The sequence below is a fragment of the Chinchilla lanigera genome, unplaced genomic scaffold (genome assembly GCF_000276665.1).
Source record: "Chinchilla lanigera isolate Chin_1 unplaced genomic scaffold, ChiLan1.0 scaffold00010, whole genome shotgun sequence".
Lineage (NCBI taxonomy): Eukaryota > Metazoa > Chordata > Mammalia > Rodentia > Chinchillidae > Chinchilla > Chinchilla lanigera.
The window spans coordinates 20687637-20699339 of NW_004955411.1; the positions used below are offsets into that span (position 1 = coordinate 20687637).

The 11703-nt window shown below is 33.4% G+C and overlaps 1 long non-coding RNA gene across 1 annotated transcript in view; it reads right to left on the reverse strand.

Moving 5' to 3' along the window:
- Positions 1-1645: 1645 nt before the first annotated feature.
- Positions 1646-11703, reverse strand: part of LOC102013265 — a 28544-nt gene continuing 18486 nt past the window's right edge. Inside the window, exons 3-4 of the long non-coding RNA XR_001232800.1 lie at positions 6630-6821; positions 1646-1775 (exon numbers count right to left, since the gene is read on the reverse strand). This is a non-coding gene — a long non-coding RNA (uncharacterized LOC102013265). The remainder of the gene's footprint in view (positions 1776-6629; positions 6822-11703) is intronic.

An 11703-nucleotide genomic window follows, 5' to 3' on the forward strand; every position in this document is an offset into this window, starting at 1 on the left:
ATCTTTGACAAGAACGTTTATGCTCAATGTTCACTGTGGAACTGAGAAATTTTAATAGCATATTTCTTAGGTGAGTTCATAAGTTTTGTTTTTCAAACTTCCTAAATTCTGATTGTTGAACTGGAATTATCATTTTCTACTCTGTAAGATAGCTCTTACACTTTTAGAGTTTCTGAAAAAGAGAGTGATAATTTTCTATCATATACCAATTCACAGAATAGGTAAAATCCTCTCATAAGAAGATGGAGAAAACAGAACACTCTTTATGAGTGTGTGAAATGAGCTAATCTCACATTTTTTCTCCAATACTATGCTCATATAATATTTCTTAGATAAGATCTTTCATACTGTCTGCAACACAGCATGTATTGTTAAGGACCTTAATTCTGAAAAATTTACTTCCAATATTCTCATGAGGGGATGCCCCCTTGTTAGTAGACTTTGCTTATTGTAGCAGGATTACCAAAACATATTCTGATGTACTACTATATGTCTCCTGCAAAACTGACCATAAAAACAAATCATTATGAGCATATGTTTATTATTGAATAACAAATATATGTAAACTTTAATATTGATTTAATATTTTAAGCCATATATTTTATCTAAGTTTTATTCCTAAATATCTATATACAGTAATTGACTTAGTTCTTTGAATTTGCAGGACAGTTACATAGATAGGTGCATTAATTTTAATGAGACTCATGTGCCAATTCTCAATGACAAATACATGGGAGACTTAGATTTAAAGCAAAAGGCAGTTTATTACTATGAGGATTAAGCCACTGTTGTCAATGTAGTGGAACCCTCATATTCACATTCTTGGCATCATGTCTTGGAATGTGCAACAAACTCCATTCAGATCAAAATTTTTAGAGTAGCATGAAGTGATAAAGTATAACTTTCTCTAGGTTTACTGATAACTGTTTCCCTATGAGGATGTACTCATCATATTGAGTAGATTTGGGGGTAATCTGAAATATATTTACTGATTATCACTTAGGATGACAGATTTGCAGAATGGCTATTCTGAACTATTCCTGTTTTTCACTTTTTCCCTTTAGTGGCTAATATTATATGAAAATTAAAATGACACATCTTTCTCACTCATTTTCCAACTTATTATTTATTGATAAATTGTAGGTCTTAGTCATGACCTTGAGCAGCTAAAAATAAATCAGAATCATTTCCTAAGTTTTGAGAATAATTTGTAAAGTCTGGAATTTTATGCCTAGATAAAATAGGCAGAAGCTATGTTAAATTTATGATTTTAATATGAAATTTTGGTTTATGGTATCATTAAGTTGTATTAAGACACCACTGTGAAAATAGAAAATAATACATTTGTTTGAGTTTAATTCTAAATGATACAAATGTTGACTTTCTTGTGTCATAATTTTATATTCTTTTTTGGTTGTATTTTAAAGATGGTAGTAATAAAAAGAATAACAAAATACCAGTATCACAGACATAATAATTCTATATTCAGTACTCTATAATTTTGTGCATGCAATTGTATATGTTTAGAATCCTATATGATAACCCTGAGACTCTTTAAGAACTTTTACTATTTTGAGTACTAACATATTTTTCTTATACTAATTTACATATGAGGAAATGAGTCACAGAGAAATCAAATTACTTCTTTAAATCATAGAATTAGTACAGAAAGGATCAAGGATTCAAATCTGATAGCCTCGTTCCAGGAGTGTTCGCCATAATGAAACTTATGATGATCCATCATATACAACGAAGAATTATCCCGCATATATCATCTACAAAAGAGGAAAGGAAGTTCATTTTATGGCTGTAGGAATCCAAGAAATATAAATGTATGATACACTCCTAAGAAAACCCTGGCAGGGTATTACATAGAAGTATTTTGCACAAGGTAAATGTAAAATTGAAACTGAACAATTCTATTTCTTTTGAGGACTCTTTAGTGTACCATACACTTTTTTTGCTTACTCCAACATATTTTTAAAGATATTTGCAAGGATGCTTATAATCATCCTATTATTATATATGTTTTCTGGTGGTTTTAGACCTAAATTAAGAAAAACATAAAAGAGAAGGAACAACTGGGATGAGGGAAAGGAGAAAAGAAAGAAAGAAGGAAGGGAAAAATATGTATGTATATACAAGGATACTGGGATAATTCCACTGCTGATGTCTATTGGTTTATTGAAAGGAATAGTTAATGCTTAATTTTTTTGAACAAATTTGCATGCTTATATCTAGTAATCTGAACAACTAATTTGAAGACAACAATATGTAATATAACAACCATTACTGAATTTCTACCAACTTGTTTAGTGAAGTTCTGTATCATTACTAACTTTTTAATTACTTTTTATTCTCCTTAACTGTTTGATTAATCTTGCATTCTTACAACTGGTAATCTGAGCAACTTCATTGAAGATAACAGTATGTATCCTAGCAACCATTGTTAATTCCTATCATCTTGTTTTGAAATCCTGTATTGTTTTTGTCTTTGTTGTTGTCATTTTGTTTTTGTTTTTTCTCTTTAAAATAAAAAAAATACAATACTTGAGAGAAAGGAGAAAACCATCACTACTATTTGCAGAATTGATTATATTTTTAAAAAATACCTAATCTCTCTGAGACATTAGAATCCAAAAATTATAAATCATTTTAAAATACAATGGAAACAGTTTCACTATATCAGTAATAGAAAATATCAAATCTTTATTTATAAATGAAATAAAATACATTAAATATAAAATTTTGTACTATAAATATATCTTGTAAGGAAATGATTGTTGCATATATATTCATATCTATCCCTAAGAATAGATTTTATGTCTCTTAGTTCACTAAACACACATTAATTTAGTAACCAGTATATGGCAGGAAAAATGTGCCAGCCAAACATAGCTTTCACAGCACTAAAAATAAATTTCAGGCAGAAATAAGTCCTTTACCACTCTATAAACTATTATATTATAATGCAGTACAACGAAGTCAGAATAATTAATTTAAATTACCTCCAAAAAGACAATATACCTAAGATCTAAGTGAGTCAAAATATTTCCTAGGTGCAAGTTTAAGAGTGAGTAGAGCCTTCCAGATAAAGGGAACCTATTATAATGGCACAACTTGTAGTAGAAAATCAGCATGTTTAAGTGAAAAAAACAAACAAGAACTAAGGAGTTAAAATACACTGAGAAATATGTTACTGTGTTAGTGGGTTGCATTAAGCTATAATGTATTTTACATTAGCTGTGGAGTTACATTAGTCTTTGCTCAGTCAACTTAAGGACATATTTTAAGACCAAAAGGAGGCCATTACACTATTATAGATGAGATGACAACATGATTTGTAAATATTATATTTGGCAATAGTGAGCGAACAAATTATAAACGAGATATGAATTCAGGAAATTCATGAGTACGTAGTCAAAATAGAAAAGCATAAATGATGCCATTAGAGCTGACACCAGGCTTCTAGCTGGAGTAGTGTCATTTAGGGAGACAGAAATACTGAATGGACAGATTTGAGAATATAAGAAAACAAAACCAAAAAGTTAAAAAGAAAATGCTTTCTCATTCCGTCTTTCTCTCTTTTAAACTACCTGCCTTGCTTAGAAATTGTGTGGTAAATAAGTTCAAATAACCCAAATGTCCATCCACCGAGGATTGGATAAGAAAATTATGGTACTTTTATATAATGGAATATTACTCAGCTGTAAAGAAAGATAAACTCGAGGCCTTTATATTTAAATGGTCACAACTAGAGACCATACTCATAAGTGAAATAAATCAAACATACATGTGCAAGCACCGCATTGTGTCACTAGTGTAAAACTTGAAAGAGTTAAGTTAAACTCGGAGGTATGATAGACACTGTGAAATGATAGGAAACCACCGAAGAGTAAAGGGCTTCTGGGATGTGGGAAAAGAGAAGGGAAAGAAGGAAAAATTTTGTATGTATGTATATACAGGATAGATAACATGGTTGTTCTTCTATCTGCTGTTTCTATGCTGAAAGAAACTGTCAATGAGTCTTTGGTTGACCAGTATTGCATGTCTATATCTGTTTTCATGAGAAGCCACTTTGAAGATATCAATATGTAATACAACCACCATTGTTAATTCCCTACCACTTTGTTTGTAACTCTGTATTGTCTGTATTGTGCTTGTGATATGTTGTAAAATGTTGTATGTCTGTTAATGTTTCCCTCCTTTTATCCTTAAAATAAAAAAATAAAAAAAAAAAAAAAAAAAAAAATAAGTTCAAATAGTGAGTTTGGGCAGAATTATTCAGTGAATGCTGGTAGGATAAGTGGTGAACTGTGGGAAATTTTATTATTTTATTTTATTTTATTTTTGTACCAGAATCGAACTCAGTACCTTGCACTTTCCAGGCAGGTGCTTGCACTACTGAGCTATAATCCTGGCCCAACTGTGGGAAATTTTAAAAATGGAACATAAAGTCAAAACTCTGAACAAATTACCTCAAATATGTATTATTTCAAAATGATGTTTAAAACCGTAAAGTCCATTAAGAAAGTGGAGAGAACTACTCAAAAATATAAGAAAATATAAGTGAAATATTATGCATTCCCTAGCATCTCGAACATGTACTAGCTGGACATCGTGCCCCTTTGGTGTACCGAGTCCCAGATGCACATGATTCTTCCTCCAGTTCTGAAAACTGACCAGTACTTTCTGGAAACCTACTATTTACCAATCGCTTTTCTAACAGCTGGGACTACAGAGTTATTTAAAAGAGAAAAGGCAGCCTCAATCCTTCACCTTAAGGAGCTTACCTAACAGTGAGGTGTAGAGTGTGAGTTAAGGTAGCCACAAGCCAGTTCATGTGTTGATAAGTACTTTAATAAAGATAAACGCGAGTGATATGCTAGAGATGCAGCAATATCTAGTGACAGGAGTGGGATGAATGTTTGATTTGAAACCTAGAAGATTAGAGCACAGCATGAAAAGATACAAAGGAAAAAACTTCCTAAGCTAAGGACAGGCATGTACAAGGGCTTGAGAGTGAAACGAACTGAAATTCTTTTTTCTGGGATAGAAAGAATATCTGTATCCTTGCAGTGGTGGGGCAGGCGGGGTGGAGTAAGAGAGGAGGAAAGTGGAAAGGAAAAAGGTTATAGAAAAAAAGCTGAAATCAGATCATATAAGGTATTTTAGGTCAAGGAAAAATGTTTGTATTTCAGTGCTCTCCACTGGGAGCACTTTGGAGTTTGACCTGCAAATGATGTGATCTGATTTATGTATTTAAAAGATCAGTCTGGCTGCAGAGTGGAGCATGAGTCACGATGGTCACCCCAGTGGCAGAGGTGGGGACAAAGACAGTGGCAGAGAAAATTGTCGTGTTGTTGCTACAGCTCAGACAAAGATGATGGCGGCTTTTATTAAGGGAGAATGTATTTATTTACTTAAAATATGCCTGCATGAACTAAACACAAGAGGACTTATGTGTGCAGATATTCATGAAAGCATATTTTACATCACAGGAGGATGGGTCAAACACATGCAAGGAGAACATACTGAAAAAAGAAATAATGGCACAACAAAGATGCATGTGACAGTGCAAAAGTATTAAAAGTAACTTCAGGTCAGTCAGTCTTTCAGAAAATATATTTACGGTCTGCATTAAATATAGATTATTACAATATGCCCATATCCAAAACGGAAAGTTGTTATCTAGAGTTTGTAAGATTTCAAAATTTATTTTTCCTTTACACGTTTTTATATTTTCTTTTTCTTGGAAAATGGGAAATTTCATGCATATAGTCAGGAGAAATAGAATTTAAAAAGGAAAAAAAAAAGCCTTCTTACTGTTCTTAGAAGTATTCTTAGACCTCAGTTAATTTAAAGCTTTATGATTTTAAACAGTATATTAAATTTTATGCTACTGTTTGTTGTTTCTGCGTGTGTATGCTGAAGGCAAGCACTTGTATTTGTCCACAGGATGTGGTGAATTGGACACTATCTGCTTAGTCGCATGTCGACTACTTCTTTTCATCAAGGGTATGTGCAGTATGTTTTCAGGTTATGCATTTATTTTTTGCTTCTTCATAGCTTCATGGAAAAACCATTGACATACAGTAATACATATTTAGAGTGTGACATTTTGCAACCATATGACCTATGAAATCATCTTTAGAGTCATGGTGATGACTATATACACATCACCCACAAAATAACTGGCTCTTTGGGTGAGGGGTAGAGTGTGAGTTAAGGTAGCCACAGCAAGTTCATGTGTTGATAAGTACTTTAATAAAGATAAACTCGAGTGATATTATAGAGATGCAGCAATGTCGAGCAATAAGAGTGGGATGAATGTCTGATCTGAAACCTAAAAGATTAGAGCACAGCATGAAAAGATATAAAGAAAAACACTTCCTAAGCTAAGGATAGGCAGGTACAAGGGCTTGAGAGAGAAATGAACTGAAAGTCTTTTCTCTGGGATAGAAAGAATATCTGTATCCTATCAGTGGTGAGGCAGGTGGGGTGGAAGAAGCAAAAAATAAATGCATATTGCACAATTTTTAACCCAGTATGCCACAAAGGCCACTTTCTTTTATTCTAATTTTGTGTTTTCTAGAATTTTATGCAATTATACAGTATATATCATTTACCTGGCTTTTACACTCAGCATAGTCACTTTGCACTTCATCTGCGTTGTCACATTACGTTGAGTGTGCGTTCCCTCTCTCCCGTATGCGGTATCACATGATGTAGATGTAGCGTCAGTGCTTTTCCATTCATCCGTGGACAGCCATGTTTAGCTTTCCAGGTTTGGGCTCTCACTGGTGAAGTTGTATAAAGCTCTTAAATAGATAGAAGCTGCAATTTATTTTAAATAAATTCCTGGGAGTTGAATAGCTGTAGCACATTGTAAGATTTAGCTCTCATTTTTAATACTTTCAAACTGTTTTTCCAAAACAGTTAAGCCATTTTACATTTCCACTAGCCCAGGATGAAAGTTCAATTATGCCTCATCTTTGCATTCTTTTAAAAAATGATTAAAAAATAATAAAAAATAAAAAGTTTTAATTTTAGCAATCAAGTGAGTATAGGTTGGTATTACATTACGATTTTATGTTACCCTTTTCTACTCATAAATGAGTTGAGAATCATATTGACAAAGTAATACATCTAAGCCACCTAAACAAATCCACTTTTAAAACTGAATAAAAGTTTAGATAGATATTTTTGTATTTATTTGTCACTGTTTCAGAGTCATCCATTTTCCTTGTATCAGTTCCCTAGCACAGACCTGATTTTATGGTTCTTTTACATCTACATTTAAAAGCTATTTTCCTTAATTATAGGTACTTGTCAGATTTTCAGCAGTTCCATTATTAGCTATAAATATATTTTCTCCAACAAACCCCATGCCTCTCACTTTTAAAAGTATATACCATGGGTAGGGGACATAGCTCAGTAGCCAGAACCTGCCTGGCAAACACAAGGTCCTGAGTTCAATTCCTGGTACTAAATATACATTTTATATATATATATATATATATATATATATATATATATATATATGTGTGTGTGTGTGTGTGTGTGTGTGTGTGTGTGTGTGTATACATATATATATATACATATATATATATATATGTATATGTATATATATATATGTCTTGGTTACTTTTCTCTCGTTGCTGAGACAAAATACCCAATGCCCAAAATGAAGGAAGGAAAGGTTTATTTAGCTTACAGTTTGTGGAGATTTCAGTCCATACTTGGCCGGCTCCGAGGCAGAAGGTAGCAAAGCAACAAGAGCAAAGGGGGGAATGGCAGCCGAACAGCAAAGTAGCCAGAGCAGAAAGGGAGGAATGGCGGCAAGCAGCTTCTTTCTTGCCTTACATCGTAAACAGGCTACCCACACCTAAGGGGCGTGTAGCTCTTACATAATCTCCATGCCTTCCTCTTCCACAGGCTCAGGATGTATACAAAGTAAGCACCCTGGCTTCCTGTTAAGTTACTTAGCCAAACCTCTAGACTCCCCAAGTTGACACAATGTATCAACCATAAATATATATATATATATATATATATATATATGGAGAGAAAGAGAGAGAGAACATAAATCAGTGGAAAATAGCTTCCATGTATTATTACTCCTTTGCAAGTTTAATATTTTGATTCCAACATAAGGGAAAAAACTGGATTTCAAGTACTTTGTCTAAAGTCACACAGCTAACATGTGACAAAACTAAGATTTGAAAGTGCATTCTAGAATTTACATTTTCCTTCATGTTTTGCTTCCAAGATTAACATCACCTTAGTTTAATTTACTGATTAAAAGTAATGAAGGAAGAGGCTTTGTATATTTGGAGTAAGTCACAATGTTTCCCCCAAATCTTTTAAGGCAACATTTGTCTACCATGTGAGAAAAAATAGATAAACACAGCTCTAGAAGTGTAACTCAATGGTAAGAAAAGAGGTCACATCTTCAATACTATTCTTTCTTTATACATTGACAGAGCATTATATTCCAATTAAGATCCCAATTAACATATGTTTTATTATAAGGACTGTAGGATGTTTTGTTTGATTTTCTATGGAATCATTTTATAAATTAGTCTTATTAGAAATTAATAAATCAATAGTGCAAAATGATTTTGAATCTTTCAAACAGAGGAAGCTTTCAAACATGTTCCTGTATGGATTATAAAGAACAGATATAAATGAAAGAGGATTTTCCTGATGATTTTCTCATCTCTTTAATGTGTAGTCATTGCTTTAGAAGATCCGTTTTCATGCGATAAATATGTATATTAAGTATGTTGTGAACTCTTAGGGACACTAACAAGTCCCTTGCCTCCATGGTAAAAACCAGACCATTAATATTCAAAAATCAGTTGATTGGCATTTTCATTTAAAAATCTCTCACACACACACACACACAGATACACCTATTCAATTGATGATTTGAAATCCTCTGGACAAGGTAGAAACAGGAACTTATCCTCCAACCTATCTTCCCTGTTATGGTTTAAATGGCTGTGGTTCATACCTCTTGCCAGGTGTGATGGCATGCACCTATAATCCAAGCACTTGGGAGGGCAAATCAGAAGAATTACTGTGAGTTCAATGCCAGCCTGAGGTAGGTAGTGAGAAGTTGTCTTAAAAAGAAAGAATGAAAAAAAGGAAGAAAGAAAGGAAGGAAGGAAGGAAGGAAGGAAGGAAGGAAGGAAGGAAGGAAGGAAGGAAGAAGGAAAGAAAGAAAGAAAGAAAGAAAGAAAGAAAGAAAGAAAGAAAGAAAGAAAGAAAGAAAGAAAGAATAAAAGAAAAGAAAGAAAGAGAAAAAGATAGAAAAAAATGAAAAGACAGTCTATTGTCCCTCAAAAGTCTCGGTTCAGAGATGAGGCTTTCAGAAGGTGGCTGTGTCAGGGTGCCATATCATCACCCATGAATTCACAGCTGCAGGTGCTGCTAGGAGATGAGGCCTTGTTGGAGGAGGTGGGTCACTGGCAGCGTGCCCTTGGACGATACCACTTTGGCTCTGGCTTTCTTTTTCTCTGCTTCTGGCAGTCTGCGGTTGACATGACATTCACCATGCCCTTCTGCCCTGCGGTTTCTGCCTTGGAGTCAGCTGAATGTGCGCTAAACCCTTTGAGATTCTGAGCCAATGTGAATTGTTCCTTCATTAGGCTACAGGTGTTAGGTATTTTGTCTCACACCTTTAAAATTAATGTAGTTTCATAGGAGGAAACATTCCTGGGAATAAGTCTGGATTCACACCCTGACATTTCAGCAGCATATTCCAATGCTCAAAATGTGATGAATTTTCAAGAAAGCTGTCATTTCAAAAAGTTTCAAATAAAACAATTCTTAGGAGATGGAAGAAAAAAGAAACAGGGGAGGAGAGGAGATCCAAAAATAAATAAGATGTATTATATACACACATATATATATAAACTTATGAAGAATATAATCATTATGTACTATAAATGCTTTCCAATAAAAATAAAAATTGAAACTTTGAAATTACAATCTTGAAATATGAACTGTACCACTTTACTATTTACTATTTTAGTATATTAATTTTAAAATCTTCCAATCTGAAAATTGGTTCTAAATTATTTGCCATCATTGGGGAAAAGGGGATAATTGTTTCTCTTTTCTTAGTTTATAATCCTAGCCCCGTAGTATAATAAATATAATATATACGGTGCTTCATATGATTTTTCCCATCTATAATAGTACACTGACAATATTCAGATTATCCAATCATTTAGCAATATACCAAGATAGGTGAATGTCAGGGTGGAGAGCAACATACCTTCTCACTCACTGGTCTTTATTTGAATTATATAAATCCCAAGTGAGAGTTTAGATCTGTTTATAAATTCTACTACATTTTTTTTTTCGGTAATGGGAATCGAACTCATGACCTTGAGCTTGCCTGGCAGGCGCTTCGCAGCTGAGCTAAATCCCCAGCCCTCTACTACATTTTTATATTTCCTCTTTGTCTCCCAAGATACATACTTTATTATTCACATTTCTGTCTTTCTTGGGAGATTGAGTTTCAGGGAATTCAGACTTTGCAAATTTCAACTTTACGGGAAGAGAGATGGAGAATCTTTTCTCACTATATTTGTACCATCTAAATTATAGAGTTTCTATTATTTACCTGTCTCCTTAATGAAAACTCAAATATGGATGTACCTATACTTCTTAGGGACTCGAACTAGTATCTAAGTAATCTTCAACATTTCCCTAATCCCCTCTTTCCTAAAGGTGGGGAAAAAAGATTTGGTCTCTCAGGAGGAGAAGCATCACTTAGGCTTTTCATTCGTATTGCTACAGCTATTCCTATGACCTGAGGGCCTTTACAACCCATCCTATCAAATTTCTCTTAAATGTTCTGTTAAGATATTATTTGAATTCTGCTTTGCCACTCCCATACATCAGGTCAAGCTATTGGAATAGGAAGAAACATAGGGATAGAATGAAATATTCTGGATTTCTAATGAACAGTGTATGATTTCACACACAAACACACAGAGACCCATATGATACAGGGAGTTTTCTAAATTATCCAAGAACACATTAACTGTCTGTAAATTGAAGAGGCTTCTTTAACTTGTAATGAGTACTCATTATTGGAGATATTAAGGTGAATGAGAGCAATCAACTCACAAATATATTGTCCAGTAAATTAGCCCATCATAAAGAGATTACTGAGGCTGACCCTCTAAGAAAGATAAATTTTATAGTTCACTCAAGCTCTGGCTTCATGTTTCTAAGGAAAAGATTCCAGATATAGAATCTCTTACATTCAATTCCTTTCTTTAAAATACGTAAGATATTTCGCTGATGTACTACAGTTACTCAGAATTTAAGGATACTTTTGGATTATTTTAGGTATCTTCAGTTGGTAGGACATTGTTGTCTTATTCTAATAAATAGTTTTCTAAGACACAATAAATCCTTTACAGTGTTTTCAGATCCAAAATGACCTTCAAATTTTGGAAGATGATTGTACAGAAGAATCGTGTACTGGGGGTACCAGGAAAGAATTATTCCTGTTGTAGACAGATTCAGATTGTGTAGCTTTTGCTCTTATATTGATATTTATTAAACTATATTTTGAAATGTACAATAGATTAGATAAAGAAAAGTAAAGAAGATATCTCAAAAAGCTTTCTCTCTCTCTCTCTCTCTCTCTCTCTCTCTCTGTCTCTCTCTCTCTCT